This window comes from Corapipo altera, unplaced genomic scaffold (genome assembly GCF_003945725.1).
Source record: "Corapipo altera isolate COAL_440 unplaced genomic scaffold, ASM394572v1 2, whole genome shotgun sequence".
Classification (NCBI taxonomy): Eukaryota; Metazoa; Chordata; class Aves; order Passeriformes; family Pipridae; genus Corapipo; species Corapipo altera.
Window position 1 is genome coordinate 1,248,323 of NW_020884890.1, and position 12,546 is coordinate 1,260,868.

At 41.8% G+C, this 12,546-nt stretch overlaps 1 protein-coding gene across 2 annotated transcripts in view; it reads right to left on the reverse strand.

The window, feature by feature from the left end:
• COL21A1 (collagen type XXI alpha 1 chain) overlaps nucleotides 1-8,839 on the reverse strand; it is a 97,517-nt gene extending 88,678 nt beyond the window's left edge. For both annotated transcript variants that reach the window (XM_027645094.1, XM_027645093.1), the window contains exon 1: nucleotides 8,782-8,839. The gene's annotated coding sequence lies outside the window, so the exon portion shown is untranslated. The remainder of the gene's footprint in view (nucleotides 1-8,781) is intronic.
• Nucleotides 8,840-12,546: the final 3,707 nt, after the last annotated feature.

A 12,546-nucleotide genomic window follows, 5' to 3' on the forward strand; every position in this document is an offset into this window, starting at 1 on the left:
AAAAAGTGTCAAAATTTCTTTGTCACAAAGGTACATAGGATTATTTCCCAGTAATTGTCATAATAAATATTATTTTCCATGGTATCAAAATATTCTTTACATCTTGGCCTATTCATTTTCAGGAAAGAAAAGCTATTTCCTGTGTATTCAAACAAGAAAATAGGCTAATGATTTAAAGTGATTATGTATTTACTTCAGGTATCAACAATCAGTGCTTAAGTTCTATTTTGGTATTAGTGTAGCAGAGTTTTCAGGATGAAATCACCATATAACAGAATTTTCACCGCACTTTGATTTCTGAGCAATATTTCATTGCCTGCAGTTGTCCAACTTTTCAAAGGCATCCTCTAAGTAACTCTGCAGGAGCAGAAGACATATATCACCCAGCTCTATTTAAAAATCAGACAGAGTGACCCATGAAACAAACACAAAATTGCATGTGGTCAAGTGTAGAAGAGAGAATCAGGTTTTCTGCAAATGAAATGCTCTGTACTGGACAGCTCCAGGATGCTTTTGTTGTATGCCTTTTACTTGCTACTCTCAGGTACTATCAAACCATGAACTACTAATAACCCATGGTGAATACTTAGCATAAGTAGGTATACTTATACCTATATAGAGAAGTAATTCTTCTTTGCAAGAAAAACCTCATCTGAGGACAGATCAGAAAAGAAAATAAGAGATAAAATAAATGGAATGCTCTTACTCTTCAAGAAATAAAAATTAAGCTTTACTCTTGGTACTGCTTGGTTTCCTTGAAGACAACTATGTGCTTCTGAAAATTAGGTGCAGCTGTCCTCTCTTTTGAGCTCCTTAACGAAATCCTCTGCACTGTGGCTTCCCTCCCCTTTTTGGCAAAATTGTCAATCTTCATTTCAGCCCAGTCATGAGCACGCCATGGCCATGTGGGCCTCTCTGCACAGCAAATGGACTTAATCACAGGAGCATGCAATTAGATTCCTTTCTCCTCATTGAAAATTCACCAGGGAATAACAAACATAAACCTCCATTGTCCACGACCTTTAAAAAGAATTTGCTGTTATTCCTATTCAGCAAATCTTCTTCTCCTTCCCTACCCCTTATTCCTTTCCATGGTAGTAAAACAGCAAAAAACACCTTTATCATTTTATCTTCTAGTATACTGCAAGGGTATATTTTTTGCAATTTAATATACTGCTAGCATGTAGCTACATTTTATCATCAGTAATTTCTCACGGCTTTTGTCATTCTACACAGGACCTGAAAGATTCTCAGTTTTATTTTTCAGGGATAAGAAAAAATGCCTCCAGGTCTCTTAATTGCCTTTATTTCTACATTTTCTTTTTCTCTCAACTTCCAGACAGAGCTATTCAAAAGGCCATTTAATTTATTTGGTCACTTTTTTAGGCAAAGTGACATCTTCTGAAAGACAAATAGGACTTCTTTTCAGTAGGTAAGAATTTCAGTTTCCTTCTAGTAAGCAAGATAATTAGGTGTTTTGCCTCTGAAAATTCCCCTCCACATATTAACACCTTTTATTATTGCATTTCCACATGACCTTTCCTTTGTTTTAAGTTGCTATGAAGGGCTGCACTCTAGCTCCAAGGTTCTTGGCTGTACTTTCCCACATTGCTCTACCTCATGACTCGACAATGAACCTCATGGTATATATCTCAGCAGTTCTCTCACCCAGTTCTGTTCCCTCCTAACGGAAATGTCATAAGCAGGCAGATACCATTCCACTTGGGGAAAGAAGGCACACAGCTCCTTACCAAGATACTGACATTAAGTTTGGCTCATATTCTGCCAACAGTGATCTACTTTACCCCTTACAGTCCTGTGCTATCAGGGCCAAGATTTTAAGAGCTGGAGACTCTCATATCCAGCTCCCATTGGCAATCGAACCTCTGATAAAACGAAAGTTCAACATTATGTAACTTTCCCATGGGTTTTTGTCTTGGGCATAAAGTCTAACCTCAGAGCCACTTCGACAGAGTGCTTTTTTGTTTTGAAACTTTTCCCACAGTTGAGAAATAAATGAATTCACAAAGCTAACAGTTCTGCATGGTCCACTCCCGTCTCTACCATCTTCAAGTCATGTTCTGCATAATTCACCCACCCTTTAGGTCATTGCACAGATGCGTCCACCCCCTCTTCTCCACATAGGACACTGCAGCTATGCTTACAGTATCTGTTTTCTCATCTGCCTTTTTATTTAACTGGAAGTATTATTCTATCTTCTCTATGTGCAGTGAGGAAAGGGGAAACAGTGGAAAACCAAGGTCAGATCCCAAGTGCAAGTAAGGAGGAACATGCTGATCTGGTCAAGGAGAGCTGCAATTAAAGGCTGTTATTTAAACAGCCTTGCTTAGATCTCTCTCTAAGGGAGTCTATCTGGGACGCAGCTCCCAGAGAGACACTCAGGAGATGCCAGGTGGTTAAAAGACTAAGAAAAAGAAATTACTACATTTGGGGACATCGAAGGCTGTAGGTACTTTACACAATTCTGCACACTTTAGTGAGCAAGGGTTATACCACAAGATATTAAACTGAGCTCAATAATTTGGTATTTTATAAACTGTACTGTTTGTATCAACAATTGTATCACATAATTGTATCACTATGCAAAGTTATCTTGACCTCTCCACATGTGATACTGCAAGCTCTTGTGGCATTACGGAGATCATAAGGGGTGAGAATTGGCATTACCTACTGAGATCAAAGGAAGCACAAGTACTCTTGACAACAAAGACTTCCCAAGCGTCTGCTAAAGGCTGAGCCTAGATGTACTCTTGCTGTTATACCAACTGCAGCACTCTTCACTTACGTGTCTTCAAATCAGCCTAATTAGGCTCATTTTTATATGCCAAAACAGTTTTGACTGAAAAAAACTTTTGGAAATCATTAACTCTACTTAATGAAGAAAGTACAGATTGTTATATTTTGGAAAGTACAAGCTGGCATGCTTTAAAAATTGTTGGCTTAATTTCAAAGTACAGCTCTGGGGTTTTGGTTTTTTTCCACTTTCTGTTGATGTAGGATACAAATCAGTTCAGGCAAGTTAGAACATGTTTTATCATCACCATGGCTCGGAAAATTTATACAGAAAAAAAGGGAGAAAAATACACAAAAAAAATAGCTTTGGGTAGAGTAAGTGTCTTTAAAATATACAAAAATGCTCTGACCTAATCAAATGGCAGTGTTAATGTACACTACAACCACAGAAGTTGGGACACTTCATTCCGACAACTCAATTTCTCCCTTTCGAAGACAGCTTGAAAAAAGGCACTTTTCTAGCATGTTCCACAGATAAAATCTTTTAAAAATATCCTACAAGTTTTGTCACACAGCACATATAGAGCTGTGAATACGCCATGTCAAGACAGACACATTTAGAGCCCTCCAGATAATGTTCTCAAAACATACAAAAACATACAAAAATGATCACTTTTTCATTCAACATCTTTTAGACCCACATACAGACCTGCACACTTGTAAATAAGTAGCCCACTTCTACCAGTAGATTTTACCTACGCCAAAAAAGATGGGGAGGGCAGAGCTACATCCCAAACTGTTGATTAGCACCTCGTATTTACACAGTACTTCTGACACCATCTCCAAGGACAGAGATGAGTGTGCATGAGGCAGACTTGCTATACCTCTGCCGTACATCTCTCACGTCACTCAGGACTCCACAAGAAGCAAATCTTGCTCTTTATGATTACTGAAGCACTGTCCTCACCTCTGCACAGTCCCCACCTCTGCACAGTCCCCTTACCCGTCTTCATACCTCCCTTTACCACCTTCCCAACAGCCAGAACAAGCAACACTGAGATCCCCAGCCCTTTTCCCAAAGTCTGGGAGGTATTGGCAGGGGCCAATGAAAAGGGAAAGAAAAAATGTTAGCTTGAGAAAAAATGTATGGCTGCAGAGGTGACAAGAGGCACCCCACAACCTGGGACAGTGCAGAAGATAATGAGAAGAACTGGTCTGGATGGAAAGTGTCAGGGAATAAGAGACCCTGCTGCCACAAAGCTCTGTCAAACCCTCCCTGTCCTAAAAATACCCTGAGCCCTCTTCATGACTCTGTCCCCTTGTCAGCTGCCAGAAGACCCCCCACCCCTAGTCCCACAGCCAAAGGGCCCTTGCAGTCACTTCCCAACCACTCCTGCCCCAGAGGACCTGTGATTGGTCTCAGTCCCTCTTTGTCTTCCCCTCTGCAATCTCCATAACTGTCTCATTTTGCCACATCAGTATTTCTTTCTGTCATTGCTAAGAAGCCTCCAGACTCTCTTTGTTACTAGTTCAAACCAGAGCTTCAGAGCAAGCTACTAGAACTAATCACAGAGAGAAAAATCTTGGAATACAAAAATCTGAATTATGAAGAGGCCTAAAAGTATAAATATTCAAGGTGGAAATGTAGATTTCCTATGTGTTAATGCAGTATTCTTAACAGGTTTACTTTGAACTGACCAAAAATTCAAGAAAAAATGTAAATCTCACTGGCATGAATGATAGTTTTATTTTTCACCACATCGAGTTTAAGCAAACTTCCCTGCAATTTTTGCATGTTCTTAGTTATGGAGAATGGGTCTCATTCCAGTGCCTGTGTGTTTTACTTAGAGCAGCTATTAACTTCTCACTTCTTAAAGCCTTTTTTTACTACAGTGTGAAACACACTGATAAAAAGATTTATTACTCAATCCAACATTGAAATTGTATATAAAATTCCAAAAGGTTGACATGTATTTACTTTGTACTCTTCTTTCCACTCATAGTATTATGTAGTATGATCAACACTACTCATCTCCCTGGTTTCTATCTGCTGTTAATCATGAATAGTGTGCCTGACATCTACCCTCGAAGGCTAAATCAATCAGTGCTGCTTTAAAACAATGCCTGTGCAGATTAATGGTAACTTGGAAAAGTTTCTTTTGTAAGTCTCACAGTACCCCAGTACCACATAAACTAGACAGAAGGAAAAAGTGTCTCAAGCCATTTTGTCTATGCCCTTACAGGTCTCAGTTTTCTTCTACCATATATTGCATTTTTCTGCAGCCAATCCAGTTCTAAATGATGCAACACAGAAGCCTTGCAGGGCTCAGCCTATTTTTAGGGGCAAAACCAGGGAGGAAATGTCAATCCTTGATTATTAAGGGGGGAAGGTATTTACCAAAGCAATATATATTACCATGGTGCAGCAACCTCCTTAACAATTTCCTGCTTATCCCTAAATTTTACTCTGGACTAGTAGTATTGGCTATTTACAAGCAGACCTGCCTGATGAAGCCATCTCCAATCCAAAGATCTGAGCTTGGTTGCCATGGGTGGTCAAAGAGGTGCAATGGATTCTCCGGGCAGAGGATGCACAGCAGCCATCAAAACCTACACCCCGATATGCTCCAGCCAAGGATGTGCTGCAGAAGGACAGGGTGCTGAAGCACATGTGTCTCTATCACTAAAAAATCGAGTTCTATAGGTTATGCCATTTTGTGTAACTGGGGAAGATAAACTCTTCAACAGCCTCCTTATGGCCATCACCCTGGCACAAATGGCAAAGTTGGCCTTCCACTCCTGTCTGCTCACCCTTCCTAAAGCCCACATCTTCAGATACTTCAGGCACCCACTACTGTGCTAATGGGCAGATTTCACACATTTTCAACACACAGTTTGGATCAACAGAGCTTTGAAATGTGTCAAGGGCCTCACGGCACTAACAGGCCTTTAACCAGTCCCTTCCCACAGCCCAGGAACCCATGTCAGCCCCCTGGGGCTGTCATCCCCTGTCCCAGCTCCCCAAAGCCCAGCCCTGCCTGGCCATGGGCCCCATAGAGCCAGGCCCCACCACAGGCCCATGTCACAGCCTGGCCTCAGCCCATCCCCAGGGAGGTGCCTGATGTGCAGGGCTGGGGCTGCCCTGGTGCCCCCAAACACTCTGCTCCCAGCTGGGGCAGTGGGACAGGCCAGGCCCATCCCTCCCACCCCTCCATGGGGAGCCCCTGCTGCTGTGCCCTGACAAAATTTGTCCTTTCTGATGACTCAGAGAAACTCTGACATGGTCCAGTGCAACAAATCAACATCATAAAAACCAGAAGCAAGACATTTTATAAGGCACATCTTGATCTCTTCAAGCACTCTAGCCTGCCACACCACTGTGGGTGTGATGGGAGGCAGCTGAGACTAGCTCAGTTGGTTAGAGCATGGTGCTAACAATGCTAAAGTCAAGGGTTTGATCCCCATAAGGGCCATTCACTTAAGAATTGGACTTGATGATCCCTGTGGGTCTTTTCCAACTTGGAATATTTTGTGAGAAGGAAGAAGCAGAAGATGCCCCAGGAATAGCACATCTTCAGCAGGTTTAGTGGGCTCAGCTCATATCATGCCAGGTCAAAAAAGAGAAAAAAGGTGGAAACAAAGACATGTTAATAATACAGATGACTAAGAGCACTGAAAAAGCCTCTCTTTTTATAAAAAGACACCAGAAAGATTGAGCCAGTTTTATTCAATGCCTCTCTAAAATAGCAAGAGCAGGGACACCAATTAATAACAAATAGAGACAACTTAGAAATAGAGGTTAGGCCTTGTCTGTTCCCACTCTTATAGAACAGGGATGTTCAAAAACCTTAAGTCATCCTTTTTGGGACTAAGAAGCTAATTTCACAAGTAGTTGTGGGAGGTAAAGAATGCGGTAAAATTTTTAATATAAATAACATGTAAATTGATAATAACAATACAAAGAATAACACAATAAAAGAATAAAAATTGAGCAAAGCACCAAAAAGCTCTAAGTAATGGAGATAAGGGAAGAAAACCACAAAGTCTCATTTCAGTCAACTATTTCTGTAATTAGTTGGGCTGATAATTGGACTACGCAAACCCTTGTTAAATGCAGTAGGACAAACCACACATTTCAAAGTATGTTTAAGAACTGAATTATATTCCGAGTAATTTCCAAGATGATGATCACAGCCAAGATACAGATAAATTAAACCAAAGCATTCTGCCTCATGGACTCTCTGAGAAATACTTGTATTACTGAGGATCTGAAGGAAACAACATGATACAATTTGCATAACTGTACTTCAAAACTAAGCTCAAATCTCCTAAAATTTACACATAAGCCAATTTACCAGTTGTGATGGTGCCAAACCAAGATGTGGTGTTCTTGAACAGATCATCTACAACTGTTCTTAGACTTTAAGGCAAATGCAGTTTGAGTAGAAAGAAGAATCATAAAATCTAGTATAAAACTTTGGCATGTGAGTGAATTACTATAAATGGATTACTGAGCCATGTTTACCTTACAAAGCTGGTTCTTCGATATGCATGATCATCATCAAGAGTGCGAGTTCACAGGCTGGCCTCCTGGTAGCCTCTGCCACCCATGGAGCCTTTAAGGGACCTGAAGAGGTCATTTAATGTCTCTGACAACAGGAAGCCACAATCACCTTTGTCATTAGGATTTCCAGTAAGTGATTTTTGGGACAATTAATGCTCAATTACCTGTACAGTTACACAGGACTTTCACTACTGATTTAACCCAGTGTGTCCTGCAGCAGCTCAGCATGCTGGTTCTTGTTATGTCTCCACTGGATGTGGAGAAGAGTTTGCTTCCCACCACTCTGCAGCAACCAATTACACATCTCAAGATTGTTATCACATCTCTCATCAGTCTTTTTTTTCCCTAGACTGCAACATTCCAGTTCTTTCACTGTCTTCCTATAGGTTATGTTCTCTAGATCTCTGAATACCTTTGCTACTCATCTCCTAACTGGTACGACTCTGATGGAACCTTGGTGTCCAGAATCCTAGGTAGTACTACTGATACCTGACACAGACCCTAAAGTCACAACTACCAGGAAGTGCAACACTCCTGTTATGCATCCCCGAATATATTTGTCTTGATTTTGCCCATCTTTAACATTCTGTATCCTATCAAAGTCTTCACGCTGAGAACTAAATTTCCTAAGGAAACTGCTTAACACAGTTCTTCAAATAAATATTTTATGCTCATCCTTTAGTTCAGTATTATGCATTTGAATAAATATTTGAGTGATATTGTATAATAAGCACCCCCACAATAAATAAGGTTTGGGGAAGACTTCCAAGTTTAGTAATTGTAACAGACTCAGAAGGCTTTCTCAGGTGCCTGAAAGCTGGAACATTTTCAGAATCAACCAGTGGACTGGTTTTCCAGCATGTGAAATTCTCAAACCAGAGACCAGATCCTTTCAGCACAGTAAGTAGCATGTACAGCTAAGCCTTACACAACTGAAAAGCAGTAATCAGAAATGGCCCACAGAGCAAATTTCTCTCTCCAGGTACAAAGTATAATTGCAGTTATTACAAACCCTTCTACTTTACTGATTATTCTAAAGTCTGTACTCTCTTGCCACAAACTACTGAAGAAGTTGATCCGCAAAGCCATTAACTTTGTGCAAGACCAATGTGATGAAAGAATAAAGCAGGTTTCTAAACAGCACAGAAGGACATAGTGAGATATAAATGATTTCATGTCGTGCCAATAAACTAAGCAAGGATATCACGCTAGTCCAATCTGCTGCAGGCACTGCAGTCAAGTTACAAAAAAACTCCTCATCAGTGACACAGTCCAAGGTCAGCTCCCTGCTGAGGAGGCACAAGTTTCCTTATCTCAGCCCCGCGGCGCCCACGGTCCCCACGCCCGGCTACCGCGGGGGCAGCCCCTCCCCGGCTGCCCCTCCAGCTGCCCCGCGGGCAAGGGGAGCCCCGCAGGGATGGAGCCCCCCGGGGAGCCCTCCTGCCCCCGGGAGCCCCGCTGACCTGCCGGCGGCCGCACGTCGCCCCTCCGTCGGCCGCAGTGCCGCACCTGCTGCAAGCTCCTCTCGTTGCTCTGGTGCGGCTCCGTCCCACGCCCGCCCAGCCACGGCCGCCCCGGCCCCGCACCGCCCGCAGGAGCCGCCCCGCGGCAGCACCGCCCCCTCCGGTCCCGCGCCCTGGCACAGCCCTGCCTGGGCTCCGGCCAGCGCAGGACGCAGCCGGGTTCGCAACTTGGCTGCTCCTCGCCGCACCTCCTGTGCACCCCTGCCCCCCGAAGTGCCGCCCCCGCCGTCCCGCACGGTCCCCGATAAGGGGTCTAATAGGTTTTCCCTGGTCTGTGAGACAATGCCGACCGCCGGCTGCATCGGGGATTAGCAAAATGTTGGACGCAAGAGGGAAAGGCCAGTAGTTTGAAATAGCTTGGTGATGGTATCCCTTTCATTTCAGAAGTGCTTGGGTTTGGGAGCTTAATGCAAGATTTGGTACTACTTGGCCATGTCCCTCAGCGCTCCTGTTGCACACGGGGTTTTACCCTTTATTAAGTGAACCTGTCCCACAAACCTCCAGTAATCATCACACATCCCTTTCCTCTGTGTCTGCAGTACCATACCAGAGCTCAGAAGCAGAAGCTCTGTTACCGTCTATTCAAAACTACTGCCTCCCTTCCCCGCACACCTTTGGACAACACATACTGCAAGGTGTTGCAACCGAGGGATCCAGATCTAATCCTGCAGCTGCAAAGGCAATGCCAACATGGATATCGTGAATAAATTCCTGTCCATCATCCAGCACTTCTTTTCCAGGTGAAGGGGAAAAATGTCTTTTGTGAGTCCTGGCTTCAGTGACTGTTGTGTTCAGGAGTCAGACTGGTGGGAACGCTTTGGGAATTGGATAACCAGACAGTGAGCACATGACTTTCATATGTGGAGAGGTGTTACTAAAGACAGGAGCTGGTGTCCCTCATCACTTGCACACAAACTTCAGGAACTTCCCCACTTGAGAGAGGTGTGGCAAGCCTGCCTGGCACCAGTGAAGCAGCATATAAAACCTCTGGGGCCATTCCCTAACTATTGCTTATTCACAAGTTGTACCTAGATGATGTTCCTCATGTCTCCCCCTACACCTCCATGAAGGTTTAGGGGGAATCTTGGAGCTGTGTCACATGGGCCCTGTCCTCTTGTGAAAGAATGCATATGGAAAAAACCATTCATTAAATAAATGCCTGCCTACAATGGGTCTGAGCCTGATAGGGTAGGAAGGGGAGTGCAGCTTCCCTAGTTCTCTGTGAATAAGACACCTAAGTTAGGAAACAGTGTGGGTTATGGATGCCAGCAGTCCCAAGCAGAAGCTCCTTGCTCTCATACTCAAAGTCCTTACCCCCTCTGCCACTGCCATTTTCAGGATTTGAGGCCAGCTTGTCTTCTTGATACTAAATGTGCTTCTCCAAGACATTGTGGGCTATTTGCACTATGGGCACAGCAGTACCCACAACCCTTTCATCTATTTTGTGATCAGGGTGCACATTATTAAGAGACCTGATATACCCTCTTTCCATAGTTCTTTCCTGCTTGCCTTATACCCATGCCTGCCTACAAGGTTGTGTTTGCATAGTTCATTCAGCTAGGAGACAAATCTGGGTTCAAGCGTAGCCCTTATATGCTTTAAAATGTTGTCTCTTTTGATGATTGCTGAACAGCAGCAGATTTTTGTGAATGAATAAGGCAGTGTCTGTGTTGCCTACTCACACACAAAATTCAGGCAAACACCTCCACACTTCACAGAAAGAACTATCAACTTCCAGTTAAGTGCAAATAAGACAGAAATTTTAAAAATCAACCCTGCTGTTGTCTACCTACTCAAACACAGCAAGGGATCAAAAGATGCTTTTCATTCTAAATTGTATCCCAGAAAGGCACTATTTGGGCACATCTGAAAGGAATATCTTTGATAGTGATTCCTTGTTTGCCATCCTCACTCTGATCATATTTGGAAAAGTGAGCACTCAGCAATAAAGCAATTTATATCTCAGTTTATGATGATGCAGTTTGATTGCTTTCAGTGAGTTCATTCATATGTGTGTGTGTGTATATATAACGCTAAGGGTACACAAGTATATTTTCTGTATTTTTTTTTCCAGTTTAGAAGAAGAGCCTCTAAAAGAGAGATATTTAAGGGATTCCGTGAATGAATTTTCATAGAGTAGACAATACCTATTTTAGCTTAAAAACTTCATGAAAAAACTTAATAACTTTTAACTATACTACAGAGTACATAATAGCAAATGCCAGCTCTAAGAGGATTTAACTCTAACAGAATCAATATTTTTCGAAGTGTAGTATCTCTGACTCATTGTTTATATGAAGAGAATATTTATATTGGCATCAGTTTCCCACCATTTCTGTCCAGTGCGACTCCTTAAACATTAATCATTTATAAGCTTTGACTACATTCTGATTAATAAATCTATGTCCTGGGAATCAATTTAGAAATGCTATATGTATAAACTTTACCTTCAGCTGCATCTACAATTAAGTCTGAAAAACTGCAGTAGTAATGCAGCGATCTCAATTGCAACTAGCTGTCATATGACTTAAATCTACCAATGATCAACCAGGCTTCACTAAAAATTCTTTTCTTTAACTTACACAAAAAATGGGATAGAAGGGTCAGTCTTTTCACCCCATAGGCTGGTCATGTTAGGAGATGATGCACAAAGTGCATATGAACACAGCCCCGAGTAGATTGTTGTGTTGCCATTATGTTTATTCATCCATTAAGATTTTCCTATCATTAAATTATTAAAATGGTGAATTTTTAGCTGATTACATATCAATAACATTTTATATTGTTTCCTAATGATGAGTCTGAAGAGGGGAAAAACCCCATTCTTATGTAAAACATAAATTGATGTGGTACCCAGTGGGGCCATGCAAAAATGAAATTTAATGAAAATGCAAACTAAAGTCTAAGGACAAATTGCATCCAAATTAGTCATTTTGAGGTCTCTGCTACATTCCTGTCTAGCTTCAGGCAATTAAAAATTGTGTCATCTTTGTCCCACGCTGTGAAAGTTCTCAATGCCTTTCTTTGTCTCATGATTCTGTGGTTTCAAGTTAAGTTTCTGGTTATTCTAGAAACAAGTTGCATTGGCCAAGGCTATGTAGATACAAAATTGTTTCCTTGTGGAAACTCTTAGACGTTACACTAAGATAAATCTATATTACCTAAATGTATTGAAGATTCAAGTTTTACCGCCTGAGATTTAGTACTTTTCAAAACCTATTCTTCTGTGTCTATTGTCCTGCTGAAATAGAAATCACATTCTGTAACCCTTGTTCTTCCTTGGTAAAGAAAAATTTTAATTTTTCCATTTTTTTCCCCAGTGAAGTTTTAAGGGATAGGATAGATAGTATCATAACTATGCTGCGTTAACTGAAAAGTTTGGAAAACTTGTACATTAATGTACAAGTTATTATTATACATTAATGTACATTAATAAACAGTTCATTATTACATAGGTTTGTTTCTGTAATGATTTCCACACTAGTAGCTTTACATGGTGTGCATAGTGATGTGTAAATTAGTGTTTGCATGGCATAGTCCTGAGGATATCAGTCATGGAGGTAATGACTCATCATTGAAGAAATCATATGAAGATCAATTCTCTCAAGCCCCAATTAACCATTCACAATTTCCCCTTCTTCCCTCACAAAGGCAACAGAGGGCCCTCTACCATGTCCTTCAGTGATCGACAAATGGAGCAGATGA